Here is a 19,860-nt window from a genome sequence, read left to right on the forward strand (position 1 = left end):
ACTGCTGCATAGACCAAGCTTGTGACTGACACACTTCGAGATGGCATGGAGCCAATGTCCCAGTTTACAATAATAAGGATGGTAGCTTCAGAGCTTTACAGCTCAGGTAACCACTTCTTTTCCCCTTTTAAATATACCTGGTGCTGTTATGTGGCTGGCTCTTTGACTCTCTTTTTCACCTGTAAATATCCCCTGAGTACACAAGGTGTTTCTATGTAAAACAACAAGCTAAGCACCAAGTAAAAAACATCTTCAAAAGCCACATTTTGAAGCACAAAAGCCACTGCTGTTAAAACTTTTCCAAGAAAAACATAAGACACCATAATTTATAAACTATTTTCTACTTGAATATGCAAACATGGTTTATTATATTAAATATGTACATCCTACATTCTGTAAATCTGTATAAAACAAATTAATGCAGAGAAAAGCAACCAAAACACTCAAACAACTCATATCTCAAACCTTCTGTGTACCAGGAGTCACATACTGAAACTGTCTGTGGAAGCACATATAAATCACAGTCAAATTCAACCCAAAGACTGATCCAAAATATTACTCTACCATGCAGTCAGATGAACCTTTTGTTTACCCCATCAAAGTAGATTCAGAACAAATAAGGTTTTTTTATACACTTCATGTTGGGAGAGTCTTCTGTTCATCGTCTTGCAATAAGAACTAAAGGTCTTTCATCTTTCTATCACTTTACAACACTACATTCTATCTTTGCAAAGCTGAACTGTAGAAGTAAAACTTAATGTTTAGCTTTTCTTAGAGACTCAGCTCTGGTAAGAGCTGATTCTTTTTGTCTCTCATAAAATGTGTCTGAAGGCTCTGCAAAGCCAGGAAATGGATAGACTTGCTTTCTTGTGCATTTTCACGTACAATACAAAATATGAAAGTGTATGACCTGAAATTAACTGAAATATCATGGTGAATAAGCCATCTGAAATATTTTTTGCGCCCTGCTTCCTGAGGGTATTGCTACCTAATTAAACCTTGTCTTCAGTCAAAAGCTAACAGAAATTAATGAAGAAATAAACAAGAATTTTGAGACTCACCCTCTCAACTCTGAAAAAGACTGCTTTTCTGCAGGTTATACAGCTGTTCCTACTGCTCCCAGTCATTTAGGCTTTTCTAAACAATTACAAACAGCACCATTGTTACTCCCCTGGAATAAAGAAGTTTTCATTTTACTTAGAAGAGAGTAAAGAAGAAGCTCACCTGATTTTCAGCAGAGATTAAGCACAGACACTTTAGGTTTGGATTCTTCAGAGGCTGAAGCTAATGGGAAAGATCTAGCCAGAGTCTGTGGGCTCCAAAAGCATCTCTGCTGCTTAGGCAATAAAGTGATGGTAGTTAATGGTAGCATGACCACTCCTCTGCTTTGGACTGAGTCACTAAGACATAGCAGGAACTCATTCACCTTTAGACTTCCAGCTTGTTGTTGTACTGTGTTTAGGTTGTAGTAGGAGATAAGTTAAAGTTGTGTCTATGTAAGTTCATTTTCTGAAAGCTAACTGCATGTTTTTCAAACAGTTTCTCTCTAGAAATGATAACACAGGACATTGGCATGCAGAAAGGCTGATGCTTATACTTATTCCTATGGCAACCAAAGCCATGCGGCAAAAAAAAGGCTGCACCTGCAGGGAGGAGTGAACAGGACAGGTGACCCGAAAATGACCAGAGTATTCCATCCCATATATGTCATACTTGCTATAAAAATGAGAGATAACAAGGGTCTCATCCCTCTTCTGCAATGGCCAATGTCCAGTAAGGACAACCTCGTCTGTCTGGTTATTCCTGATCATGGATCCATGTGTTCCTGAATCCAATTCCTGAGTCCAGCTCCCTCCTAGCCACAGACCCTTTCCCTCGTGTCTGTTCTGCAACATTTATGGTGACATATAGTCATCAAGGAGTGCAGTGGGAGTGCGACACCATGTATTTGTATATCTTTTATTACTTTCTAATTATTATTATTATTTTATTAAAGCTGTAGTTCTAGTTTCCTACTCACAAGTCTTTTTCCTCTCATTTGCCTTTCCCTTTTCTTGGGGTTAGGGTGAAGGGATTTGGGTCGCAACTGCATGGGTTTAGCTGCTGAGATTAGCCAGGTTGGGGCTAAACCATCAGTTTTAATCAACAATCAATGATGACAGATTTGTCATTCCATCCCAGATGTCAATTAAACTGTCAATTAAACTTTGTATCATTGCACTTAAAATGCAAAGCCATTGCTTCAAAATCACGTAGTGTTAGCAAACGGAATGGTCAACAGATAATCTCAACAACAAATGGTCAGCAAAACTTCCTGGTTTTTAAAGCACTGAGAATGTAACTCAGCCTGCAAGCCACCACTTTCATTTTCATGACAGTTTTCATGACAATTTTCATCTGACAAGAATGAGAAATGGTCCCAGTTTCATTACCTTTACTGGGCTTGGGAGAGTTACTTCAGAGATGAAACACTATGAACAATGTGGTATTGGTTAGATTGGATCATAACTCCTTGAAATCTATGGTACAAGAAGGTACCCACCCTTCTTCCACGTAAAATTAAATTTGACTATTGCTAACAGACATTTTGCAATCTCCTCTCATATCATAGAAAAGCCAGTAGAACTGTTCCTGACTTATACCTAGGGGAAAGGCAATAGACACTGGCTTCTAAACTTTTATGACAGGTCGTATTTATACAAAGGGGCATAAGGAATGGCATTGTGACTTATGGTGTTTGGTTTGATGCCATACTGAGCCAGTGTTCCAGATGTTCTTCTGAACTAGACGCATAAATATCTGTCCTGTTGGGGGCAACTCAGACAACTTTAGCTCCTCTTCTTTCTTTTCAGAGCAATGTATTTCTGAAGATGTGTGACAGTCACCAACAGCTTTTCCTGATGGACTATTCCATGACATGAATAATGCAGTTGGGTGAATTCCCTTGCTGGCAGAACCATGACTGGGGATGGTAAACACAGATTTGGAGATAATCTTAGAAAAAGGAACCAGACCCTCACAAGCTTCACCCATGGTGAAGTAATCAACACTGTCCCCAGCCTTATATAGAAACATGCACATACAGAGACAACAACTCAGTCTAAATATCAGGCATATCGATGTATAACTAAAAAACCTGTCCTACCCATGCAGATACCACTAAAAAAGCACCCACAACAAACTACACACTGTAATCACCATCATGTCCAAGTAACTTCTGATGTAAAAGTTACTTGCATAGTCTGATAAAAAGCCAGCTGCAGCCTGTAGGAAAGCACACATTTAATCCAAATCCCTTTAGGGTCCAACATCTTGTAGATTTCTCATGTTTGGCTTCATACTTCACTATCCTGACAAGGAGCTATTTTATTACTGCAGTATCAGGCAGCTGGGGCAGCAAATACATTATATGGAGGCGCACATACCATGCTCCTTCCTGATGGAGCAAACGTACACTTTTTCAACTTTCGGGGTCTTGTTTGAAAATCAGTAGTATACTATACAATAAACTCCTTTGTTTAACACACTGAAGTATGAGGAATGATTCAATAAAGGTCTGTCCTGAAATCTGAATATATCTTTCCTATGCACAGAGTAAAGATCAGCCAAATGAATAGGAACAATGATACCTCACGTATCTTATTTACACACTTACATTTGTGCTATTCAGCTAAGTTTTACCTGAAATCATAAGGAGAAAAATGTTGTGCATTTATTGTATTCATAGTGAAAACTTCATGACATGAGAAGACATTCTTGATGGGCAAAAACCCCTTCCCTTACTAGCCTATTAGGCACACAAGAACATTAAGATTTGTCTTATGGTTGTACCAGAGTCCAGAAGGAAAGGAAAAAGCATTGAACTAAATTTAGATTACTAAGTAAATGTCTCTTAAAAGCAGCATACTCAAGCACAGGAACTAGGTTCTGATGGTGAGTGTATATTTTCCTGTATTCTAACCCGCCTCAAAATCTTGCAAGTTCCATAAAGACTAAGGTCCTAGAATTAAGGATGTCTGATCATTTCTGTAAGACTTAGAAGAAGTATACACAGATATGTGTAAACAACATCTCAGTTTGCCAGCTGCTGTCTTGGATAGCTTCTCCATGGCTTCTGCAGTGAAAGTTGACAGGTAGAACCATCACTATTAAGGACAACAATGTCCTGCTGCAGCCTTTGCTTATGGTTTCTGTGTTATTTGCATGAAACCTAAAGCATGTCATTTAGTACACAAAGTAACAATACAAAATGGTAGCATTCAGTGAAAGAAAGTTTACTAATGCTTCAGAACAAGCTTTTGCTTTTGTTTATTTTGGTATAAGTCCCAGAAACTTTAGGGAGAAAAAAATATATTAAAAAAATAATAAATCAGAATTTGGCTTAGCAGTACATCCCAGGAAAGGATTCCTAGGGTTTCTCTAAGTGCTTCCCTTTCCTCTAAAGCTGCCAGGTTCACCTTACACCAATCCATATATGATAACCCCTGCAGCCTCAAGGTACTCAGGTGGGAAGCCTTGAGTGGAAAGAAGCCTTCCCATAGTCAGAAACACTTCCCACATAAGCAACATCCATTAATTTGACATGCAGTTACTAGCCTTTGTTTAGCCTGTGTATGGGAAAAAAAAAAAAGCAAGTGATTTCATGAGATTAATAAAAGCCACAATTGTAAAAGATCACAGAAAATAGTATAAGTAGTATTTTCATAATTGAAGTGTCAAGGCTCAAAGAAGTAAATATAAATGACTTCTGATTCTTTTCTTCTTTAGACTAATAACCACTCCACCCCATTTCTATGGTAAAAAATTGGAAAGGGAAAGCAAAATACAATAGATAACTGTCTATGAAACAGGATGCTTTAAAAAATAATGCAGTCATGTAACATGTGACAAACAATAAATTGGATCAGTTTCTGCCCTGAAATCTCCAAGCTATGCTAATATTATAGCAACATTTGGCAGAATAAAATGATGCTTTATGATTTTGCCAAAATACAGATATATTCACAGCAATAAAACTGAAAACTAATAAATGGCTAAAGAACAGTGTTTGTCCCTGTGTTGCAACTGAGTAACAACGGCTTGCCCAGGCATCAGGGTCTAAACCATGATGTTTGCAGTCATTTTTAGACAAATGCCATCAATCATGTTATTATCATATTTGTCTTAAGTGTATTTCAGATAAACTATTGCATTTTAGTATCCCAGTGCCTCATTTACAACTATTTAATTTCACTTCATTCAACAAACTTCTCTTCTATGCAGACTATAAAAAGGAAAAGTCTCTCTTTCTTCCTATGAAAATTGTCTGTATAAAACAATTATAAGTTGACTTAAACAGCAGTCATTTCTATGATGAAGTACATTAGCAGCTTGAAAGCAGCAGAATCAGATATGACTACTCAAATCTTAGGTGATAATCAATGCTATTTATAACCGAAACAAAGCATGCCTTTCACCATGAGACTAAAATTTTGTGTTTTAACAGAGGACTCAGAACTCATCCAGTATCATTCTAGAGCCTTTTACAAGTATTAAATGTAATTACATCTCATCAGAAGTTCTGGAAAAGTACACTGATCACCAAGAAGATGCTCAGTGTACTGTGGCACTTACTTCTTCACTGCAAGTTTATATTGTAACAGCATCCATGGCAATCCAGTCAGGAAAATGAAATTGCCGTAGCATACAATTTAAGGTGAACTGAAATAGATAACTCTCAGAACTAGACCAAAAAAAATCTACAAAAAAATGCATGGTTTAGATTACACTGAGTCTCTGCCTCTGTCCCTCTGTCATCCAGGAATTAAAGGTCTTGACCATCTGCAGACATAGGTAGGTATGTGCAACTAATTTTTTTCTGAAAAGTCAACCCTGCCTCACCTCCTTCCCTGCCATATTCCTGCCTTCTTGCCGTCTTCCCTGTGGTACCTGGCCAACGTGTTTATATATCCCCTTGCAGGGAGCTGTATGAGATCGGGACATAAAATTGCAATAATTAAACAGACCACCAATTTTTTATCCCAAACAATTTGTTTGATCCCCTGCTTGGCCGCACAGCACAGGGAAGAGGAAAGCATAAGGAAAATCTGTGTGTAAGGCAGAAGATGAGACAGATCTAAATAGGAAAACCATGGGAGTGCTTTTTCTACCACGGCCACTTCAGTGAATCATAGTATTTGCAATGATCATTTCAGACCTTCTCTTTTAATGCAGGTGGGGAAAATTCCTTTTTCTCGGGAAACTTCCTTTACTTCAGGCAACTACCGAGGCTGAAGTCTGACAGAGTGACAGATCTTGAAGTATGCAGTTCTTACAATACCTCTGAATGCTGTTTTTTGGTTACACACCCACATTCTTCCAGTTTTCTCCCTGGTTCACAGGCTTTTACTGGTCTGAGCTGTGGCTAGCACATGTGCAAGCACAGTCACTAAACCACATTCTCTGTAAATACACAAACAGCCTCTGCCTTCAGCTATCAAGCCCTTGTGATGTGCTACGTTCTTCCACCACTAATAAAACAAAGCCTTCATGATTGCATGTGCCTTGTTTCACCAGCTGCTGTTATAATCATCGCTCTTGTAAAGAGCTACCATACTGGCAGAGTGGGTGATTTGGCTTATTTACTGTGGCAAGAGAAGCAATAGAATCAGCTCTCTAATCCTACTTCTGTCAAAATCTTTCAGACACTTTGGGTGGAGTCCTGACCACAACAGTGTATGGCTTATTGCAGCATTTCCTGCAACAGAGAACTGTTATCCTTCATTTTGCAGACCGGACCCGCTCCACAGAGAGGTCTGCTGCTTGCCAGGTGCATCAGGGAAGGAGGTAGCTAGAAAACTTCCTTCCCTGGTTCACGAGACGGACTACTATCCTTTGATAGTAGTCCAAACTGGTAATGATGACCTAACAAACAAAAAGGCCAAAGCCATCAAGAATGGCTTCAGGGCAATTGGGAAAGTGATGGAGGGCTCTGGGGCACAAGTAGTATTCTGCTCCATCCCAATGCTAAATAGAGAGGAGGGGGAAGCCAGGAGGAAGAATTCGATTAATACCTGGCTCCGAGCCTGGTGCGAGGAGAGGGGCTTTGGTTTTTTTGATCATGGGGGGGCTCATGCACCCCCAGGCTTTCTCGCTAAGGGCGGGACACATGGGTCTCCTAGGGGGGCTAAAGCCCTTGCCAGAAACCTAGCCAAGCTCATAAATCGAGCTTTAAACTAGATGTGAAGGGGGAGGGGGTTGAGCCCAGGCTAGACAGGAATGAGCCTGGATGTGGGGAATTGGTGATTGGGAGAGGGTGCGCGGGCGAGGACCACCAGTACCTCACCGCACAAAAAGTGGGGGAGAACACACCTCGGGGTGTTAAGGGAGATGCAGGCACTCTGGTGTCAACTGATCCAGTTACCAGGCAGTTGGGAACGAACCCTGTTCCCTCTAGGAGGGCTGAAGGCTCGGCAGCTCAGCTGAAGTGCATTTACACCAATGCACGCAGCATGGGAAATAAGAAGGAAGAGCTGGAAGCTGTCGTAGGGCAAGGGGCCTATGATGTTGTTGCCATCACGGAAACGTGGTGGGACGACTCATATAACTGGAGTACGACTATGGTGGGGTATAAGCTTTTCAGGCGGGACAGGAAGGGTAGGAGAGGAGGTGGGGTAGCCCTCTTTGTAAGGGAGGACTTGGACATCACTGAGATGGATTGTGGAGATGAGGAGGTTGAGTGCCTGTGGGTCAAAATCAGAGGAGCCCACCAGAAGGTAGATTTTGTGATGGGAGTCTGTTACAGACCACCCAACCAAGGAGAAGCAGCTGATGAGCTCTTCTATAAACAGCTGGGGTTAATCTCTAGATCGATGCCTCTTGTTCTTGTGGGAGACTTCAATCTGCCTGATATCTGCTGGGTGTACAACACAGCAGAAAGGAAGCAGTCTAGGAGGTTCCTGGAGTGCGTGGGAGATAACTTCCTTGCACAGTTGGTGAATGAACCAACCAGGGAAGGTGCCCTCCTGGACCTCCTGTTGGTGAACAGAGAAGGCCTTGTAGGGAATGTGGCGGTAGGTGGACGCCTAGGACTAAGCGACCATGAGATTATAAAATTTTCTGTTCTAGGTGAAGTGAAGAGGGTGGTTAGCAAGACGGTAACATTAAATTTCCAGAGGGCAGACTTTGATCTCTTCAGCAGGCTGGTTGGTGAAGTCTCATGGGAGACAGTACTCAAGGGCAAGGGAGCCCAGGAGGGCTGGGAGCTCTTCAAAGGGGTGGTCCTAGCAGCTCAGGAGAAAGCCATCCCCGTGGTCCGGAAAAAAAGCCGGCAGGGGAGAAAGCCAGCTTGGTTGAATAGAGAGATCTTGAGGGATATCAAGAAGAAAAGAAATGTTTATGGGCTCTGGAAGAAGGGACAGGCCTCTTGGGTGGACTACAGGAGGGAAGTGAGATTGTGTAGGGAAAAAATCAGAAGGGCTAAGGCTCAGCTAGAAATTGGATTGGCCAAGTCAGTGAAAGATAACAAAAAATCTTTCTACAAATATATAAATAATAAAAGGCGGACTAGGGAGACCATACAGTCCCTATTGGACACAGAAGGGACAACAGTAACAGGGGATGAGGAAAAGGCTGAGGTACTTAATGCCTTCTTTGCCTCAGTCTTTAGTCGTAAGGAGGGTCGTTCCGCCTGTGTACAAACCCAGGAGCTAGAGGAGCATAATGAGGCTCCCATGATCCAAGAGGAGGTGGTCAGAGCCTTGCTAGCCCGACTGGACAGTCATAAGTCTATGGGGCCGGACGGGATTCACCCTAGGGTACTGAAGGAGCTGGCGGATGTGCTGGCCAAACCCCTTTCCATCATCTTCCAACAGTCCTGGAAGACTGGGGAAGTCCCACTGGACTGGAGGCTGGCTGATGTTGTGCCCATCTACAAAAAGGGCCGCAGGGAGGACCCAGGAAACTACAGGCCTGTCAGTCTGACCTCAGTGCCAGGGAAAGTCATGGAACAGGTGATCTTGAGTGCTATCATGAAGCACATGCAAGAGAACCGGGTGATCAGGCCCAGTCAACATGGGTTCACAAAAGGCAGGTCTTGCCAGACTAACCTGATCGCCTTCTATGACAAAGTGACCCGGCTACTGGATGAGGGAAAGGCTGTGGATGTGGTCTTCCTGGACTTCAGCAAAGCCTTTGACACAGTTTCTCACAGCGTTCTGCTTGAGAAACTGTCAGCCTCTGGGCTGGACAGGCGCACACTCTCCTGGGTGGAAAACTGGTTGGATGGCCGGGCCCAGAGAGTGGTGGTAAATGGTGTGAAATCCAGCTGGAGGCCAGTGACAAGTGGGGTTCCCCAGGGCTCAGTGCTGGGTCCAGCCCTGTTCAATGTCTTCATCAATGACCTGGATGAAGGCATCGAATGCACCCTTAGCAAGTTTGCGGACGACACTAAGCTGGGTGGAAGTGTCGATCTGCTGGAGGGTCGGGAGGCTCTGCAAAGGGATCTGAACAGGCTGGACCGCTGGGCAGAGTCCAATGGCATGAGGTTTAACAAGGCCAAATGCCGGGTCCTTCACTTGGGGCACAACAACCCTATGCAGTGCTACAGACTAGGAGAAGTCTGTCTAGAAAGCTGCCTGGAGGAGAGGGACCTGGGGGTGTTGGTTGACAGCCAACTGAATATGAGCCAGCAGTGTGCCCAGGTGGCCAAGAAGGCCAATGGCATCTTGGCTTGTATCAGAAACGGCGTGACCAGCAGGTCCAGGGAGGTTATCCTCCCTCTGTACTCGGCACTGGTGAGATCGCTCCTCGAATCCTGTGTTCAGTTCTGGGCCCCTCACCACAAGAAGGATGTTGAGGCTCTGGAGAGAGTACAGAGAAGAGCAACAAAGCTGGTGAAAGGGCTGGAGAACAGGCCTTATGAGGAGCGGCTGAGAGAGCTGGGGTTGTTTAGCCTGGAGAAGAGGAGGCTGAGGGGTGACCTCATTGCTCTCTACAACTACCTGAAAGGAGGTTGTAGAGAGGAGGGTGCTGGCCTCTTCTCCCAAGTGACAGGGGACAGGACAAGAGGGAATGGCCTCAAGCTCCGCCAGGGGAGGTTTAGGCTAGACGTTAGGAAAAAATTCTTTACAGAAAGGGTCATTGGGCACTGGAACAGGCTGCCCAGGGAGGTGGTTGAGTCACCTTCCCTGGAGGTGTTTAAGGCACGGGTGGACGAGGTGCTGAGGGATATGGTTTAGTGTTTGGTAGGAACGGTTGGACTCGGTGATCCGGTGGGTCTCTTCCAACCTGGTTATTCTGTGATTCTGTGATTCTGTGATTTCTTTAGAAACAACATCCAGATAAGAAGTAAAAGGAGTAAAAAAGCTGTTATGGTCTTGAAAAAGAAAAGGAGATACAAATTAAATTACATGGTGATTCTCTGTGATAATACACATTCATGTCCTCCAGCTTGTTTCATTTCTGACTCCAATCTTTTTCTGAAGATGAAGTTTTGACTGTGATGCAGACAATAGAAGTTCTCACGCTGACTTCAACAGAGCTAAAATTTTCCTTTTACACTCAGAACATTCTCGTTTGACAAGAGTAACTTGTTATTAAACTATGACTGAACTTCACATATCTCCTTTTTCTTTTCAGCTTCATTCACTCCTAAATCTATAGCCTGGCTTTTAAAAGCAGAAACACAATTGAGTGGCAGTGAGAGAGTTAAAATATGATTTCTTGCTCATTCCTATACCCACAGAACATCCACACAATTCGCATACAAAACCCGCAAACTAAGTTTACGGAATCTATTGAAAAAAATGCCAGTCAGGTTATGTGAGTGATAGGGAACATTAAAACATGCACACACAAAAACGTGGTCCCAGATCTCATCTCAACGCTTTACTCTTCTCCCTTGTGTACAGATCAACGAGAGGGCAGGTCTTTCTGTACAAAGCAATATAATGGCTTATGTGGTAGAAGACAGCCGTTACCTTCTAGAACTTCAAGCACCTTAATCTGCATGCATTCACCAAAGTCAGTTTTATTTTTGGTCTAAATTTTAGCTTTAGGAAACCATGTAGGTGTTCTGCTTTAAGGAAAAAGTGTAAATCATGTGTAAATCACTGACATTTCAATTAAAACCACTCATTTTCTTGTTCAGGGAAAGGATGCAAAGAAACAGAAATACAAAGGCAGAGTTATGTCGTATACACTATGCTGGCAGAGATAAATAGTTAACACTCCAGGGAGAAAACAGGACTTCCCGAGAACATAGATACTGAAAACCAGATGTAAGAGGGTCAGCTGACATCTATTCAGATCCTTTAGCCTTAGTCTTGCTTCTTCCACCAAAGTTCAAGTTAACACGGAGAAGGTGGACCGGGAAGAGGCAGTTTGGTGACACAGTGACTTGTCCTATCAAGCTCAGGATTTCAGAGATGTTCTCCAAAGCAAAGATCTGCAAGGAGGCTATGGCATCTTCAGCCAGAACACTGCACTTTTGTCTCAACATGGACATGGTGATTTTCGTTTATGAAAAACTACCCTTAACTTGTTGCTGAGAGACAAAATTTGCTTAAAATCATGTGGGAGTCAGTAATTGAAGTCAAACCTGTTCAGCCTCTCAAACTGACTGCCAATAACTGAAAACTGAGTAGGATTGCTATGGGCACTTAACACTCTAGTAGGAGGACTGTGAAGGTAGCTTCAGTACTAACAAAAAGGAGATAATATTTATAAAGAGGTGATTTGTCTTTATAAAGCAGGGCTGACCAAGACAAGGCAAAATGCATAGTTCTTCACTAACAGAAGAATACGAAAAAAGGTGATAATTTAATTGTGAACATCTTTCAATTATTTACATTATAAATCTAAAACCTTATCCTGGAATGGAGCTCCAGCAGCTGTAGGACCCAATCCATTGACCTTAAACCACAGAAGCAACTACAGTAGATAATGGACATTTTCAAACTCATGCCAAGGAGACAAAAAGTCAAGGTATTTTTAAGTATGTCTTTTGAAGAGTACAAGAGATTTCACAGATCTAAGAGACATGTTTTCATAGGTCAAGGGTCAGGTATACCAGTAGCCTGCAGCTTGGCAAGCCATACTGTCCTTCAGCAGCAGCATGTACTCTCCAGGCATAGCTTCTGTAGTTGATGTTGGGATCATATATGTCTAGTTGCGTGACGTGTACTTTGGAAATTCAGTGAAATAAATTGTACACCTTGTTGATTTGTACACATGTTGGTCTTCACTTGCAGGCCTAAACTGACTTCATGGCTGAAGAGGTTTTTCAATGGAAAACCATTCTGATAATCACCCTGCAACTTTATCACGTTCAACCTTGTCATTTGTTCAAAAAGACCTACTATTATGTACAGGGAAAAAAAACCCAGAGAATCTGCTAAATATTCACACCCTCTCATAAACCAGGCTAGAAACAGAATACCTGGGTTGCAGCAATCATCCACACTCCAGAGCTCCAAATCAACAGTTTTGCAGGACTTGGTGAAAAAAGCAGTGTTTTCTTTGCCATCTGTCATACCTGAAATATAGTGAAAGCAAGTAAATTAAGTCAAGAGACATGATGTATCAAACAACACTGGAAAGAATACTGAGGATAGTAACTACATCCTCTCAGGATTACTGACTACTATCCACAATACAACATGTCCTCTAACAAAGATTGTTCACCTAGGGAGAGTATAGGACAGGAAAAAATTGCTGTCCTTTAAGGTAATTTAGTAGATAGTAAGCAGTCAGGACCATATGACCCGGTGGCTCTGCACAGACTATAGTGCACCAGCACTAGCAATATCCTGTAGGGAACAGCTGTGGAACTGCCTTCTTTCCCTTGCACACTGAAGGATAACTTTCCAGTTTACGATTCTACTTTACCTTTCCAGTGAACTAGACTACATTCAAAGACTTTTCTACATTTAACACAGGCATTTAACACAGCAAACAAAACTTCTACTCATAACTGGATCTGGAAAGAATGCTTGGGTGTTTTTTTAATTAGTCCCCTCAATGAGCATTTTATAGGCAGAACTACAGTATTTGATTACTCCTTACAGTGTATGGTCAGAGCAACTCTCATCCAGCACTATCTTCAAGATCATTTTTTTATGTTCCCCTAAACCATTTTACACTATGCAGTAATCTACTGCTGACCACACACAACAAATTTTGCTGTGACAGAGCTGTAGGATCAAGCTCCTAACAGGTACAGAAAGAGGAAAACTTCCTTCACTGCAAGCTATGGATCTGGCTTTTCAAACCAAGCTGCCCACAGCTGTGGCCAGTAGCTAACCAATACTACTGAAAAAAGGTGGGGGGGGAAATCATTATCCATACAACATGCAAAAAATACTGCCAGGGAATGTTAGGGTGGCTCCTTTCCCAACCATTATAGCAAGTAGTTTACTCTGAAGCAAAGTATTTAAGTACTCCTTGCGGTTTGTGTGGAAACAGCTGCCAGCAAACACGGAAAGCACAGCTGGCAGTCTCTGGAAGGTGCCATTTGAAGGACCCTGCTTTGAGGTAGAGAGCTCTCTCACAGCCTGGCACTGCTCAGTGTAGCTCTACCTAAAAGCCAACTGCTGACCTTAATAAAAAATCGACTGTTTGAAGGTAGGAGTTGTCAGGGTGGCTAAGTTTTCTCCTGCAAAACCAGTTTATGCAACACATTTCTCTCGTCATAATTTCATTAATTCCCCAAAGATTTCTGACCAAGAAAAAAGAAAATTTGATAGCTTCCAGTTTCTATTGGTACACTTGTGTGCAGCACACGCTGTGACTCTAAACAAAGATCTCTGTCTGTCCTAGGCACTGACCAGAACAAAACCATTACAAACCCTTATTTACTGGTATAATTAAAATGTTGTCAGAAGAGATGCTGAGCAAAAAATGACCACAAGTGTTGCCGGGCCTCTGCAGCAAGAGTGCAGAGAGCTTTGATAACCAGCAAGCCTCCGGCCTGAGAGGAATCAACATCCGTGGCAAAAACAAGAAGGCATGAAAACAAGAACAGTGGTCATGAGGAGCTTGGAAGGAGAAGAACATGCTGTGGAAATTTTTATGAAGGACTTGCAGGACTGTTATTGACATCTTCACTAAGGTATAAATATGAGCTTGTAACAATAAACTTGGGTCTTAGCTTGAAATGAAAGCTGAGTCTGTGCCTGTTAATACGTCACAAACGGTGCCTGTACCGTGTCTGAATGGAGGCTCACATTAGGAGTACAGTCTGGTGGCATACGTCGCCAGAACATTTGGAGGGGCTGAAAAAAAGCCCAGGTTGCGCCCATAGACACCTGCCTGCTGGATGGAAGCTGAGCTGCCAATAAGGGGATGGGGAACACCGTAACCCAGGAACAGAAAGATGTAATAGATTTATTTAAATATATTTTAAAGAATCAAACCTGAACGCTAGTTATTAATGATCTTAAAGTGCTTTTGATGTGGGCTTGGGATCATGAACCTCCTTTTGATGTTTGCTCAGCATTCAAACAAGAAAGCTGGGATAAAATTGGAGTTTGACTATGGGATAAAGTGACTAGGTCAGATAAAACAGCTACTAAGTTTCTCAGTCCCTGGTGCAATGTTCTTGAAGCACCAAAGGCACGTGTCGGCTCTAAAAAGCACAGCAATAATTCAGAGCTGAGTGCAGGATTGTCAACAACTGCACTAACCTCCCACCCCTCTAAACTGGCTGTGCTTGTCTCTGCACCCCTGGACAAGGATGCTGACAATTCCTTTGATCTGGGTCCGACAGACACCGAGAAGGAGCCTGATCCATCTCCCCCCTGTCCTTCAGACCGATGGGCACAAGTCAGGAGGGAGGCACGGCGGTGGGGGGACCTTGAAGTCTTGCAAGCTTTTCCTGTGATCTATGCGTGGGATGGCAGTCTGCACTGGGAACCATTTAGTTATGATGTGATAAAGGAGATTCCAAAAGCTGCAAAAGAGAACATACTAAGTGCTCCGCAGCCAAGCCACCTGGCTGAGGCAGGATGGTGGACTTAGTGCACTGTTAATTGGATGATTATCAGTCACAAAGCAAGGATTGTTTGTTTTACTGGGACTAATTTATGCCAATTTTACAGGAACAATACAAGTAATGGCTTGGACACCTGTGCCTCCTTGCTTTATACCAAAGGGCACTAGAATTGCTTAGCTTATCTGTTTTCAAGCAATTGTACCCCATGCAGCAAATCACCTATGGGGAAACAGAGGCTTTGGTTCAACTGACTAGCCTGTGATTTTAGGGACGCAGAAACTGCAGAAATCATGGCCGACGTTAACCTGCAAAGTACGACACGCACAGACCAACAGAGAACAATATTTTACTGGTATTATAGCCAGTGGCCCTGACATAACAGTCTTTTCTTTAACAGACTGGCCAACAGTTTGGCCATTGACTGAGCCACTTACTGCTCTGACAGGGGTGGGGAGAGTGACCAGCCCATGACAAAGTTTACACTCCGTAATCATATATGGACCCGAGTGTCGTGTGGCAACAGTCAAACTATATGTTCTGTTGCTTCCCACTGTCTTATGGGGTAGAGACTGCGCAGCACAATGGGGTCTGACTTTAAGGACCCATTTTTAACGGGGACCACTGAGATGCAGACCACTCTGCCTCTAACCTGGACAACAGATGAGCTGGTCTGGGTGGAACAGTGGCTCCTCAGCTCCAACTGCACCACCTTAAAGCTTTAATGCAAGAACAATTACAGGCTGGACACATCGTACCACAACTTGTGAAAAATAACTGTGATTATTGAGCCTGTGGGAGCATTGCAACCAGGAATGCCCTCACCAACAACGTTACCACAATATTGGGACTTAACCCTTATAGATTTGAAAGACTGTTCTTTTACCATTTCGTTACATCCAAAGGATGCAATCCGTTTTGCTTTTTCTATTCCTTCTATTAATAGTGCAGAACCGAGACAACAGTATCACTGGACTGTGTTGCTACAAGGCACGTGTAACAGTCCAACAATTTGTCAGTGGTTTGTAGCAAAAGCTTTATCACCAGTTCGTGAATTGTATCCTCAAGCCCTGATTTATTATTATATGGACGATATTTTAGTTGCAGCCTCGACACCAGAACAGATGGCTAAGGCTGCAGTAGCTGTAACAGCAGCAGTTACCCAAGCAGGTCTTTGTGTTGCACTAGAAAAAATCCAAAAAACTTCTTCATGGAAATATTTGGGGTGGAAAATCCAAGAACAAACTATTCAACCACAGCAAGTTAATCTTTTATATTCTGTAAAGACATTGAAAGATGTGCAAAAATTGTTAGGAGCCACAAATTGGGTACGCCCCTTGATAGGCATCAGTACAGAAGAAGTACATCCTTTGTTTATGTTGTTAAAAGGGGATTCAGATGTAACCCCTCCCAGGCAATTAGACAAAGATTCGTTGGTTGCATTAGACAAGGTTGCTAAAAAGCTTGGTCAGAAACAAATATTTCACAAAAGTTTAAATACCCTAATTGAATTATATATTATTTCAGCCAAATTCCAACTGCTTGGAGTTTTAGCCCACTGGGTAGAATGTGTGTCTGATAAATTTAGACCTTTAGAATGGATATTTTTACCACATCAGTTTTCTAAAACAGTAACAACTTAGAATGAAATGTTAGCTATGTTAATTCAAAAGGGTCACAATTGTTTATTGGAATTGGACGGGATGGAGCCCTCTACCATCTATGTTCCCATGACTCCACAACAAGTAAACTGGCTTTTGCAATATTCTTTTTCTATGCAAATTGCATTAGCAGACTTTAAATGACAAATTAGCATTCATCATCCTCCAAGCCCCACTTTGAGTTTGTTTGAGTGCATAAGCTTATTTCCTAGCATGAAATTTAGTCATATCCCTCTTAAGGAGGCATGACACTTCTTCCACATGGACCAGGGAAAACTGGAAAATCAGTGATTGTTTGGAGGACCAAACAAGGCATGTGGATATCAGATATTTGTAAAGTGTCAGGATCACCTCAAATAGTGGAATTGGCTGCAGTTGGTAGATGCTTTAAGCTGTTTTCACAACCCATAAACATTGTTACTGATTCAGCCTATGCTGTTGGCATTGCTTCACGCTTGGAGAATGCCTGTTTAAAGTATACAGACAATGGACAACTATGCGCTTTTTTAAAGGAATTGAAATATCTGTTAGGCAATTGATATGAAGATTATTTTTATAATACATGTATGTTCTCATACAAATTTACCAGGATATTTGGCTGAAGGCAATCACTGAGCTGATGCTCTGGCAGCCCCTGTAATCATTCCAGATACGTTACAACAAGCACGTATGTCACATGATTTTTATCATGAAGGTAGTACAGCCCTTAGGAAAATGTTTCAGTTAACTCATGAGCAAGCTTGGCAAATTGTACAGATGTGCCCTGATTGTCAATTAATCCCAAACACTACTTGTGACGGTGTAAATCGTCATGGATTGGGTCCACTTGAAATATGGCAAACTGATGTAACACACATCCCCAAGTTTGGATGTCTAAAATACGTACATGTGTCAATTGACAACTTTTCTACCTGCATTGTTGCCTCCACACATACGGGGAAGAGAGCAAAAGACGTAAAAAAACATTTATTATATGCAATTGCTATTTTGGGGGTGCCAAAAACAGTAAAACCAGATAACGGCCCAGGATATGTTTCTAATATAACAAAACCCTTTATTCAACACTGGGGAATCACACATGTCATGGGCAGTCCTCACTCACTGACAGGACAAGCCATAGTTGAACGAACTCATGGTACATTAAAAAATATGTTGTTAAAAAAAAAATGGGGAGCATGGGATACGCCCCTCAAGAGAGACTATTAAAAGCCATGTATGTTCTGAATTTTTTAAATCATTGCCAAGACAATATTCCCTTGATAGACTGACATTTTATTGCAAAATCAAATGATAACATGAGTAAAGCTAAAGTAATGATACGTAACTTAGAAACGAGACAATGGGAAGGTCCATGGCCATTAATAACGTGGGGGAGAGGATATGCTTGTATCTCTACGGATCGTGGACCGCAGTGGATGCCAGCAATATGTGTGTGACCTGCATTGCAATAATTGTGGGACTTTCATGTTGAGCAACTACCATTCCATGGATCCCCACACAATCCCAAGAAAACATCTCGGTAACCCTAGCCAATGTGGCACAGCAAGATTTATTGTGTTTGTCGGTAGCAACACTGACCAATCCATTTAGCACCTGTTTAGTAGGTTTGCTGATAGATGATGTTGTTTATTAGGTGTGATAAAAGTAGATTTTAGTAAATATTTGAGTTATATAGGCAAAAATGTAACGCTTGCATAAAATGTTAATTCCTTACTTAGTGTGTGTAGAAATGATTTTATACGATGTAATTAGATATCTGCAGATATATCCAAATCCAACAACATCTCCCTGCAGTTACCAAAAGAACTGTATTTTATTTGAGGAGACAGAGCATGGGCAGATATTCCTTCCTATAGTTCAGGAAGCCCATGTACGTTAAGCAAATTCACATTATTAACTCTGAATGTTTCTATGATTTTAAACCACACTTTGGCTCACCGTCATCAAACAAATGCCACATTGGCAGCTTTATCTAGTCTTTTGATGAATTTATCATACCATTCAGAATTCATACATTAAAGTATTATCACCTTAGAAGATTTAACAGAAAAACTGCAAATATAGAATGAACAGAATACTTTTGCAGGATTTGTTGTTGGAATTGGACCTTGGATTATAAAACTAGTCATGATGGGGTTTATGATTTTACTTGGGTTTTCTTTCTAGTATATTGATTTGTGTGCCTTGCTTAATCAAACCAGTGTAAAGCTTGATTGATAGAGTGTTAAGACAAATATTAGCAGTACACAAAAACAAAAAAGGGGAAATGACAGAAGAGATGCTGAGCAAAAATGACCACAAGTGTTGCTGGGCCTCTGCAGCAAGACTGCAGAGAGCTTTGATAACTAGTGAGCCTCTGGCCTGAGAAGACTCAACATCGTGGCAAAAACAAGAAGGCATGAAAACAAGAACAGTGGTCATGAGGAGCTTGGAGGTAGAATATGTTGTGGAAATTTTTGTGAAGGAGTTGCAGGACTGTTGTTGATAGTTTCACTAAGGTATAAATATGAGCTTGTAACAATAAACTTGGTCTTAGCTAGAAATGAAAGCTGAGTCCGTGCCTGTTAATACAACACAAAATGTCGTTTGGGAGGATCTGTAGTAACATTTCTCAATGAACCCTTGAAACCTTAAGGCCAGTTTCCACTGTACCTTATCCTATGGGCTCACATCTCCTAAAGCAGAGCTGGACAAAAGAGCATTAGAGTGAACTGCTAAAAGGCACTGCAGTCCTGGCACTTTTTGCTAAGGGAGTGTAGATGCTAGAAAGCTTACATTACAGGAGAAGCTCTTCTGTCAAAGATACCTCCAAACAGATAGGCAGCTCGTTACAGTGGTCACAGCAGTGGAGATATTCACAGCACGTCCAGTATTATCACTAAACACATGTATAGCCCATACACTGGTAAGATTCTTACTCCCTCAAAATAAGATTTCATAAGACTCACACACTCACATAATCCTTAAGATGACAAAAGCAGAGGCTGGTTCACAAACAACAAACATCACTGAAGAGAGAAAAGGCTTTGCGAGATCTTAAGTAGGAAAACCACCAAAATATGTGGAGAAGTCATTGGGGTAAACCGTTCTGCACTGTACGCACTGCCTGCACTCAGGCTCTGACTCTACTATCTTATTCTTTAACAGCTCACTCACAGTTTGAGAATATGAATATATGGCACTTCATTATTCACTAATATTGGAAAACTGACTTAAAATTATTCCCAGGAG

This window comes from Phaenicophaeus curvirostris, chromosome Z, assembly GCF_032191515.1.
Source record: "Phaenicophaeus curvirostris isolate KB17595 chromosome Z, BPBGC_Pcur_1.0, whole genome shotgun sequence".
NCBI classification, from domain to species: domain Eukaryota; kingdom Metazoa; phylum Chordata; class Aves; order Cuculiformes; family Cuculidae; genus Phaenicophaeus; species Phaenicophaeus curvirostris.